This window comes from Podarcis cretensis (assembly GCF_951804945.1).
Source record: "Podarcis cretensis genome assembly, chromosome: 7".
In the NCBI taxonomy this organism is placed as follows: Eukaryota; Metazoa; Chordata; class Lepidosauria; order Squamata; family Lacertidae; genus Podarcis; species Podarcis cretensis.
Window position 1 is genome coordinate 33,945,654 of NC_137176.1, and position 11,366 is coordinate 33,957,019.

Genomic DNA, 11,366 nt, shown 5'->3' on the forward strand with positions numbered 1-11,366 from the left:
ACATCTTTATCAATGACTTGGATGATGGACTCAAGGGCATCCTGATCAAATTTGCAGATGACACCAAACTGGGAGGGGTGGCTAAAACCCCAGACGACAGGATCACACTTCAAAACAACCTTGACAGATTAGAGAACTGGGCCAAAACAAACAAGATGAATTTTAACAAGGAGAAATGTAAAGTATTGCACTTGGGCAAAAAATAAAATAAAAAATGAGAGGCACAAATACAAGATGGGTGACACCTGGCTTGAGAGCAGTACATGTGAAAAGGATCTAGGAGTCTTGGTTGACCACAAACTTGACATGAGCCAACAGTGTGACGCGGCAGCTAAAAAAGCCAATGCAATTCTGGGCTGCATCAATAGGAGTATAGCATCTAGATCAAGGGAAGTAATAGTGCCACTGTATTCTGCTCTGGTCAGTGTCCACCTCACCTGGAGTACTGTGTCCAGTTCTGGGCACCACAGTTCAAGAAGGACACTGACAAACTGGAACGTGTCCAGAGGAGGGCAACCAAAATGGTCAAAGGCCTGGAAACGATGCCTTATGAGGAACGGCTAAGGAAGCTGGGCATGTTTAGCCTGGAGAAGAGGAGGTTAAGGGGTGATATGATAGCTATGTTCAAATATATAAAAGGATGTCACATAGAGGAGGGAGAAAGGTTGTTTTCTGCTGCTCCAGAGAAGCAGACACGGAGCAATGGTTCCAAACTACAAGAAAGAAGATTCCACCTAAACATTAGGAAGAACTTCCTGACAGTAAGAGCTGTTCGACAGTGGAATTTGCTGCCAAGGAGTGTGGTGGAGTCTCCTTCTTTGGAGGTCTTTAAGCAGAGGCTTGACAACCATATGTCAGGTGCTCTGATGGTGTTTCCTGCTTGGCAGGGGGTTGGACTCGATGGCCCTTGTGGTCTCTTCCAACTCTATAATTCTATGATTCTATGAATGCCAATTGAGCGGCAAATGGACATATCAATTGGCCATGGTGCTTGTAATCATTCCACGGAAAAGGAACACCACCACCACCAATTTTATTATCTATACTTCACCCGTCTGGAGCTGTTTACAGCCCCGTAATCATTCCACGGAAAAGGAACACCACCACCACCAATTTTATTATCTATACTTCACCCGTCTGGAGCTGTTTACAGCTGAAAGATACACAATGATGCATACCAAAGACCAAGCATGCTCCAACCATACAGGTCTTCCTCAGTGGTTGAATGAAGTATCAATTTGTCTCAGTGAATCTGGCCATTTAGCTATTATGCCTGAAAGAAGTGGTGAAACTACCACTCACTACTCATAACAGTCAAATTGCTGTGAAGAACTAAGTCAAATAAGTGTCAAAGGATTTTGATTACAGTTAGAGCGCTGGATTCAACTAAGTGGTCCTGCTAGCGGAAGCAGGTATGAGAACTTCAGCTATCGAAATGGGACTCTCCCCACCTTCTATTCCCTACCGTACCCCACCCCAAACTGTTGTGGGTTGGTGTCAGAAGAAATAGGACTAGTTAACTAGCATAGGTTCATTCATTTCAATGGGTATACTCTGAGTTGAATGTAGTTTGAATGTAGGCTTAGCTGAATGTAGTTTGGGGCATCTTCTAATATTCTTTTTATAAACATCAGCTACGATTATTGCTTGTCACATAAGTTTGCTCAATCCTAATGGATTAAACCATTTTGTCCTGAATTCGGATCTTTGCTATATGAAGCTGTCTCAGGTAAGACATTCCTTCCTCTTACTCTTTCAGTGACCTCTTTCAGATATTGCAGAGGCTCTTAAATCCTATATCCTTCGCTGCACAGGAATGCTATATTTAGAATCGCTACACATAAGCATATCTATATCCTGTTCTTTTCTACCCTTGAACACTTACAAGAGACTTCCTCTGATTTGTCACTGTTGAGTGCGTTCAAACAGATGCAAGCTATTTTGGACATTTTTGAAATATATATTTGTACAGCTTGACAGTATTCCTGTACACTTCATTTTCCTTTTGACGTGTTCCCAGAGATACAACCCCCTCCCCACCCTGTATATTCAGAAAGGCAAACTCTGATCCTTTCTACATTGCTAGTTACTCCCCTACAGAGTACCTAGAAGTCAACTAGTTAATTTGCACCAGCTTTCCATGACACTAGTGCACTAGAAATATTGTTTGGGTAATGTCTGTGAGTGGTAAAAATGGTGAAAAGCACTTAGCAGTTGATGAATAAGGCCACCGTAACTTTCAATTGGGTTTATATATCCGAAGGCCGGATTACTAGTATAACCCCATGTATAATATTCCCATTGCACTGTGGTTAGTTTTAGTGGAACTCATTTCCATGTTGGTGTGTCTTGGGTTACAGAGGCCTTTCATCTGTGGCATATTGCTCCAAATGAGCTGCTTTCCTGCCCTGTGAGAAGTCTCATCTAAGAAGCTGCTCCAGTCACAATAGGTAAGATGTGATGGCCCCCAGTTTGGATGGCCTTAAGAGAGGATGAGAAACATTCATGAAGGAGGCTATAAGGGCCAAGAGCCACAGTGGCTATGCTCTGTCTCCACTGTAGGAGAGCACTGTTCCTCTCATGTTCTGCTTGTGGGCCTCCCATAGGTTGGCCACTGCAAGAGCGCTGAACCAGATGGACCTTTGGTCTGACCCAGCAATGTTCTCCTTAGGGTGTTAAGTTCCTCAGCTGCTGCGTAGATTTTTTTAAAAAGTCAAATTGATAAGATAACCAGCATTTTTTCCCTGCTATTCTCACGCATAGCTGCCACAATGACAGGAAGTGCATTGTGCCATTTGCTCTCACTCTGTGTTCTTTGCACCTTTAGCCATCTCACACTCATTAGTGAGTCTCTTGAGGTGGTCTACTTAACACCTCATTAAAAATATGCCTGGATGATCTCTTTTCTCTCTGTTCTTCACATGTCAACAAGTCATTTTCTGCCCTAGCCACTCTTCCTACCCCCTTTGCACATGCGGCTCTTAGCAGCCTAATATTTGTCAATCATCAGGTATATTATCGGGCACGATTTCCTTACCCTGTTGTCATTAACAATCTCCTCTGCAAGATTCCGCGCTGTGTTCTTATTCCTGTTGAAGGAACATTTCTATTAACTGTTAGACTTGGGAAGAGTAAGAGTGTTATTCAGGCAGTCTGAATTATGCTGAGGCCTTTCTTTGCAATAAATACATTTGAGCTTCTTTGTAATGGAAGGATCGTAAACATATTCCCAAGCATTTTTAATTCTGCACAAACTAAGTTCACTTCTCTCTGTAGGAACATTGCCTGTCATTCAGTTTCAATCTTTCAACACCCACTGCCTTTCTGGGACCCACAAACATTAGCCTGGGTTCTTCAAGTATCAATTTCCCATGCAGGGAAGGGTTGAGACCCAGTAATCCCATAGGAAAATGATGCTACTTGCTACAAGGTGTACTGGTGAGGGCCTGCAAGATGAATCCAGGCTGTTATGGAGGAATAAGTGAGCGAAGACTGGAATTGTAAACGTCACTTGACTGTGGCACCTGCCAGAACTGATAGCTGCAACAACTATCAGACCACCCATTGAGCTCTGCTGCATAAAATGGGCCCGGAAGCATGTTATCCCATTCCTTGCATGTTTGGTACCTACCACAGATTCCCAGACAGTGTTAAACAACAACAGTTGCATGACAATTTGGCCTGCTATAAGACGCATGCACTAAAACACTTTTTCACATGGAACCTTATTCTGTTCATGGGTCAAATTTGAATCCCATAAGGCACCTCAGGGGAAGGGATATAGCTCAGTGGTAGATCATCCACTTTGCATGTAGAAATTCCCAGGTTCAAACACAGCATCTTCAGGTAGGGCTATGAGAGATGCTGGTACCCTGACATCCTGGAGAACCACTCCCAGCCACTATAGTTAGTGAATGAGTTAGATGGACCAGTGGTGCGACTCAGTAGAAGTCAACTTTCCATGCTCTTGTCTGTATGAAGGGAAGTGGGTACACTTTCTGCTACAAAGTTTACAGTCTGATTGCAGGCCCTTTACACTGCACTTCCACCCTGCTGAAATACTTTAAACATTCCTTCTCCCACATTATAAGTTGAATACTTAGAAAGAGAACGGGCTTGGTCAAGTATAATGTCTGGGCTTTATCCATCGCTGCTTAAACTGGGCCTACCTGTGCATGTTAGCAGTGAATCTTCAAAGAAAACTGCCCATAGTTAATTTTGCGGTAACTTCCAAGTGGAATTGGTTATTGCTCAATGGTTAGCTTTTTAAAAAAGAAAAAAAGGTGAAAGACTTGCATTCAGAGTGTCTGATTGCTATAGTTTCTGCATCATTAATTATGCCAGAATAAGCAGCTCACTCCTAGGCCTGTATCACAGCAAGAGGATAATGAAAAGGAAAAATATTAGCATAGCAAATGTCTACTGGACTGTGCTTTCTATCTCTTTCACTATCTTGCTTGAAGTGGAAGCTACAAAGTGTTGCTGTTGCCACCATCTCCGATTAATGGCACCCATTATTCATGGGAGGGCAGCAGAGGTCAGTTCCATGGGCTTTGTGCTGAGAACCTCACTATTCATCCTTTATAGTCTTCCGGATTGTGAGCTGTGGCAAATGGATTAAGGGAAGAGTCTATGAGCCTGTTCCTTCTCACTGAGATATAGATTTGACCTTCAGTTGTCCTTGTTTTTATTGTATGATTTTATGTGTGCTTCAGATAAGATTTTTTTTTTTTTTTTAAAGCAGGCTTCGAAAACAGCACAGCACTTTGGTTTGGTTTTTGCTTTGAAATCCTAAGCGTGTGGTTAAGCGAGGGTAGCTGGTCACAAGTTTCTGATGCTATTTTCTGAATACAGAGTCTCTCCCCCTCTCCACTGTTTTAGTAATCAGATGAACTGATAGCTGAGCTCCTCCATAGCAAGCTCCAAGGATTGGGAGGCAACTTTGTTTATTGCATGCTGTTCCTTGGCCAAAGGGCTGAAATAAAAAGTCAGACATGTATGTCAAGTTGACCACTGGGAGAATTTATTGTTTAACCCAAAATTACCGGCAGAGGAAAACCATTAACGTGAAAGCTGTCAAAACTTAGATGAAGCTTGGAGCCATTAGAATGACCGAGCCTCTTCCTGGGAAATGGGGGAAGCACCTCTGTCTTTCCCTTTCCCTGGCCCCTGCAACAGAGGCTTTGGGCGGCATTCATCACCTTCAAAGGTGGCTTAGAGGGTCACCTACCTGCCCTGCACATAACAGAAGGGGGGCAAACCCAAACGCTAGTCTTGTCCCCATGACACAGAACCAAGTCTTGCAGGGCCTTTGGCAGGTCCAAAAGAAATATACAATTACCAACACTGTAGAGGTCTGTCTCAGCATGCCAATACAGTTCAACTCTTGTATGGCAAATATCTGTGTGGTTGGTGACCACCCCCCCCCCTTCAGAATTGAGCAGGACCAGCTGAATTTCCCAAGTAAACCTATTAATACACATAGAGTCCAAATATTAAATCATGTGAGGCAAAATGTCATAACAAACAATAGGGGTGTCAGGCCAATGCTATCGGATAACCTCAAAATCCCTGGAGGCCCGCAGATTAAGGAGTTTTCTTTTCAGAAGCCCAGTATCATTACCTCCAAGGGGAATGACCAACATGTGCAGAACATCTTACTGAAACAAGCCAGGTGGGAGCCAATTGCACTGTATTTCCCATTGACCCAGCAACTGCGTTGTAGCTCACTGGCTAAGACCCAACTGGGTCCCAAAGCATATCCTTGCTCAAAGGATCATACCACAGCCATAGATAAGGACGTGCACCCATCCATCAACCTGTAACACAAAACAGAGCTGAATAAACTGCCTAGGATAGGCCTGATATATTATTTATTTTCTGTGTGCAGATATGGGTTGTTTTGGTTTTAGGAGAATAAACACAGCCTCTGCTCACATTCTGAAGCAGTACAATCCAAACCACTTGATCCACTTCAAATCCATTTTGACATGGATCAAACTAGAAGTGAGAGGAAAACCAGACACACTGGTTGCTTATGTGTTTTCCCCATTCATCCCCAAGGCAAAGTGGGTAGGAGGGGTTTCATTTGCATGCCAAAAGTCTGTCCTGTCTCCTACCTTGTCACTTCCTCTACATTTTGTTGCTGTAGGTTAGGGATTGGAGATCTTTTCTGGACAACTTGTTGGATCTTGAGCTCCCTAATGGGTCACTTTGATGGGTACACTGGTCCCCCACTTGTCAGTCACCTAACATCACTATGACATCTGGTGACCAGTTCAAAGGGGATTACTATCAACGCCAACCAGCTGTTTGGCACCGAAAGTGAGCCTCTTTGAAGACATGCTTTCAGCACCAACCAGCTGATTGGCAATGACAGCACACCTTCAAAGCAGCTCGGTCCGAGCCTTGCTTTGTCTGACTGCAGGTGCTGCTTGTATTTTTCCTCTGCAGACTGGCAAAACTGACCATATTGACCAGATGGAAACCTCCTCGGCTTCAGCAAGGTGGTCACATCACCTTCAGCAATGTGATATGCCTTCAGAACACAACTCACCACATCCTGGGAAAGTGTCATGGTTGGAATGAGTGGGGATTCTGGAACAGTCACATGACTAGACTTGTTTAGCTTGCAGATCTGTGTTGCATGGTATGGAAATAGTTGACTGAATCATCTGTATTTTAAAAAGCAGTAGAACACACAAAATGAGAGAACCTGTTGCTGCAATCAATGTGTTATTTCTCACTATTACTATTGATTGAGAAAAGGGATTCACCATCTTTTTAGATTCTGCCTCCGCTTCGCTCTGTCTTATGCTGTTACTAGCACTGATAGTGTGTATTTGATATGTTTTACACAATCAGTTTTAAGGAATAGCTAGTGCTCCACAGGGGAGAAATACATATGTACTCAGTATAGGGTTTCCAATGATTCTGAGAATAAACTATAGGCAACTACAGCTAGCTAGTTTGACTACAAGCTGATTTGCAATATTGAAATAAGCTATTTCAGTGATTGTTTGTTGAGGTTTTTGAATAATGCATTCTTACATAATGCATAAGAATTACATAATTATGCTCAGGTCATCAAATGGGAACTTCTAATAAAAATTGTATATACAGTTGGATGCCAGTGATAAAGTCTTTTGACTTTGGTATTTAAGAGCATAAACTTGTCTACTAGGTTCATACTATTAAGAGAAAATAATTTACCCCATAAATATCTAGGTTCTTTCTTTTACATAATGAAAGGACATGATCATAAGGATGCTCAAGGATGTCATTTCCAACATACCACCCTAATTTGGACTTCCAGCAATGACAGCAACTTTTTTTTTTAAGAATAATTTTTTATTAACCGACCAATCACATCAAATCAAACCAAATTACATAAATTCCAAATTACACAGCCAAATTTTAAATTTTTGTTGGGGGTACCCATATTTCAAGTTCCGAAGGGATCCAATCAACTTCTTGCTTCTTACTGCTGTTTTAATGTCCACAAATCTAACCTTATGATGTTCACAGTACTATCCAGTCCTTTCTTATTATTTTTCCACATCTCTTGTTGTTATTTTCATATATTTTTCCTTTCTCTTTGTGACCTCTGATAGTCTCCGCAAGCTGGTTAGAACAGTTTGTAATCCTGCGTGGATATTTTTTTTTTTATCCAGTAGCCATATCCAGACATTTTCCATATAACATCACTTCCATACATCAAAACAGTCTTAGCGTCATTAATCTTTACCAATCTGCCTCCTTTCTCAAAACCTCTGAGGAGATTCACTAGGAATGCAGTCTGAAAACAAATCCGTTCTTCCTCCCGGCTATAAATCCTTTGGCAAGATGGCGACTCCGAATTAATTGCTGTGCCATTCCCAAAAGCTCTTATTGCTTCTCGGTCTCCATAAAGCATACTTTTGGTTAAAGTTTATCTCCACACAGACCTTAATCATCCTGCTTGGTTCAGTTCAACCAACAGTTCTAATAAGGAGGGGTTCTTGTAAATCACATAGAAGGAAAGTAAAAAAGGTGTCCCCCCCATTCAGCCCCGTTGTCAACATACCCCGCCTTTGGTGTATCTTCATCGTAAAATATTCCTGTTTCTCCAGCCCGTCGTCTTCTTTCGCAGAGGTCACTTAAATTAGCAGACTTCACTCCCCTTCCTCACTTGAAATATGTGTATTTGCTTCTTTTGTAATTAATTATTCCAAATTGCTACAACTAGTGTGCGATCAGAGACAGCGTCCAGGAGAGCCGAGGTCCACATGGGGGCATTCTGCCTAGGGCCCTCACCCCCTTCTTTCGAATTAGGGGGTGATTTATGGGCAGCCTCTTAATTACCCCGTGTGGGTCGGAGAGATGGTATTGTCGGCCATCTTCCAATGCGCCCCCTAGTGGCCCCCCGCAATGACAGCAACTTTTGGCACATTTTTAAAGGCAAAGGCATGGAAACAAATCTGGTGCAAATCTCTTTCAGATGTAAGAGTGGACTAGTCAAACTGTGTACTTGGGCAAGTCATCAGTCATCAGTTTTACCTGCTTTTTAAGATAATAGCAGAGGTGGGTGAAATAAGAATTACACAGTTGTTGTAATTCTATAGAAATGGCAAATAGTAAAAAAAAAGCAAAAGAAAAGTAAAACCAATTCCACTTAGACTTATTTTTGACTAACGGTGCAATCCTGTACATGTCTACTCAGAAATAATGCCCACTGAGTTCATGTAAGTGTATATAGGACACGGCAATGTCTTGAAGATTAGAGTGGGGGAGACTAGACTGGAGAGTTTGGTTTGTTTCTCTTCAACTTTCTTGTGCAGCAATAGCATTTGTAAAGGCTGCGCCCAACACCAAAGCAGTTTAATTAAAAAATTTCCTTATGTTCCTAAGCTGCAGGGTATTCCTCCCTCCCCATGTTTGTTAATAAAGAACTCATTTTACAAGGTCAGGATTTTGAAAGCAGTTCTGGCTTCTCTCTTATCTGCTGCAGAGCTTCAAGCGAACGCATGTCAACTATTTGCCTGGTATGCATGCTCTGAATAATCCTGGAATGCACTTATATTTGATATCACAAATGCACATCCATGGGAAAATGAGTTTTAGTCTCAAGGTCAAAATAATTAAGAAATAGCTGGGAGATATGAAGAGGTCTCTGTGTTTACAATGGTACAGTGTGCCCCAGCCTTTGGGCAACCTGGTGCCCTACAGGTGATATGGAGTACAATACCCATCATCCTCAGCATGACTGAGGATGAGAGCTGTAGTCCAAAACATCTCAATATCACGAGGTTGAGGTTATACCCTTTTCTCAGCCTTGATGTTTGGAAGTCTGTTTGGGGATGCCAAAATTCCATGCTGCTTACAGATGTGTAATGGTAATGCTTAGGAGAAGAGTCGGTGGAAGAAGATTGGAAGAAATTTAAAATCTATTTACAGAATCACTGTAAAATTATTGAATGTTAATGACGTTGGAATGAAACGAAGTGGTTCTAGCAATAAGGCAAACTAAGATTATGCAAGAATGGATTGATATTAGATGAAAATATGAAATTATAATATGTGAGGATAAACAATTAAGGGTAAATTAAGAGGGTATGGATTTGCTGAACAAATTTTTAAATGGAATACAAAAAAGGGAGGTGTGAGGAAGTCATGAAAACAAGTTAATGAGTGGTAAGATATTAGAAAGAGGGATTTTTCTTTTTTCTTTTTTCTTTCTACGTTTTATTTTTGATTTTGTATTTTCTTGTGTTTTTATTTACTGTTTTATAACCCCTTTTTTCTCTTTTTTTGGTTAAAACTTAATAAATATTATTTAAAAAACAAAACAAATGTCTGTTTTACACTGGACAAGGAAGTTGGATCAAAGAAGATAGCCCTGGCTATCTGTAATGACATAGCTTGAAATAAAAACAACAGTTTGGGTACCATATGCCTCTTTATCAATCATGTTTACAAAAGGAAGAGATGTCTGTTTGGGGATATACTGAGCAAGATTTTGCTATTGCTGCTCCTTGAGAAGTGGCTTCACAATAAATTGTGCCTAATTCACCCCTCATTTTTATTTGAAAGGCACAGAGTGGGATGACATGTTTAGAGACCTTTGGGTGCTTCAGTTTGGTTGCTTCTTTACCTTTCACCTGAAGGGAAAGCCATGCTCACAGTGGAAATAGCTACCGGATGGTGGTGAGTCTCTGTTTTACTCAAATTTCATATCTCCTTGGGTATGGTTTCAAAAGCAGCTGTCCAAGGTTGAGGGTCAAGATGGAAATTTGGAGCCAGTATATGGAGTTTATAATAGTGGGACAGTTGACAGTATTAAAAATGTATGACCAAGATGCTTTAGCAGTATGCATTAGTGCATTCAGCTTTGAAAGTGAAATGGATAAATCTGCAGGCCAGTGGTTGTGAGTTGTTGTGTTGTCTTGCTTTTAAAATGTTTAGTCTAAAGCATTTTACATGATCCTTCCATAGTGAATGTACTTCTCAAAATTACAACCCAAGCCTCCTCTTCAAAGGACATTATTTATTATTTAGGAAACCCACTCTGCTGTACTCAAAGAAGGACATAGTCAAGGAAAAGAACCAGAGAGCCCCTTGTGGGGATATATTTTATTCTACACCCCACTCAAAATGAGGGGAAATAGATTGCTAAAATGAAAGAAAGACAATAATCATGTGTCCACTAACATCTCTGTTTTGAGAGATGTCATACACACATTTGTGTGTGTAAGTTTTTCATGTATTTTAAAGGCATTCAGCCTCACTGCAATTAAATTCTGAAACTGGCATTTGATGTGAAAAAATTGTGAAGATGATCTGGTGATGTAAAACTGTTGTACACTGACTTTATAAAGGAGTCTGGAAAGAGAAAGGGTGGTACTGAAATGACTGTTTTATTAATAAGTTAGAAAAGCAAGACAGCCAGATCCTAGAATATAGCATTAAATTTCCCAGTAATGGCATCACATGGTATACTTATGTCATTATATAATAGATTACACCATGCCACTTTTTTGTTTATATTGGTGGGAGTGATGTCAGAAGTTGACGTGTGCATTGTTCATGTATAAAACACTGAATCAAACACTCCTTTGTAATTACACTGCTCCAAGTGCAGCAAGGATAACAATTTGCATATTTTAATCTGGAGGTGAGGCACCTCTGTCAGTGTAACAGCTTGGCCCAGGTCAGAAAAGAGAAATAGAGTAGAGGCAAATAATTGAAAAGGCAATTCACAGGAAAATGAAATTTGTCTCATTGTCACTTAAGGTTGTCTTCCCATCTGTCTGGAGGAAGAGAGTCAATTTGCGAATGAAAGAGGCAGGCCAGTCTGCTCTGGGGCGAGGACCAAAGGATAATTTCCT

General features: G+C 41.1%; 1 long non-coding RNA gene across 1 annotated transcript; it reads left to right on the plus strand.

The window, feature by feature from the left end:
• The first annotated feature begins 1,658 nt into the window (after nt 1-1,658).
• LOC307220180 lies at nt 1,659-10,179 on the plus strand. Its single transcript, XR_013840754.1, has 3 exons — nt 1,659-1,729; nt 2,361-2,450; nt 10,072-10,179. It is a non-coding gene; the product is annotated as an uncharacterized lncRNA (long non-coding RNA).
• Nucleotides 10,180-11,366: the final 1,187 nt, after the last annotated feature.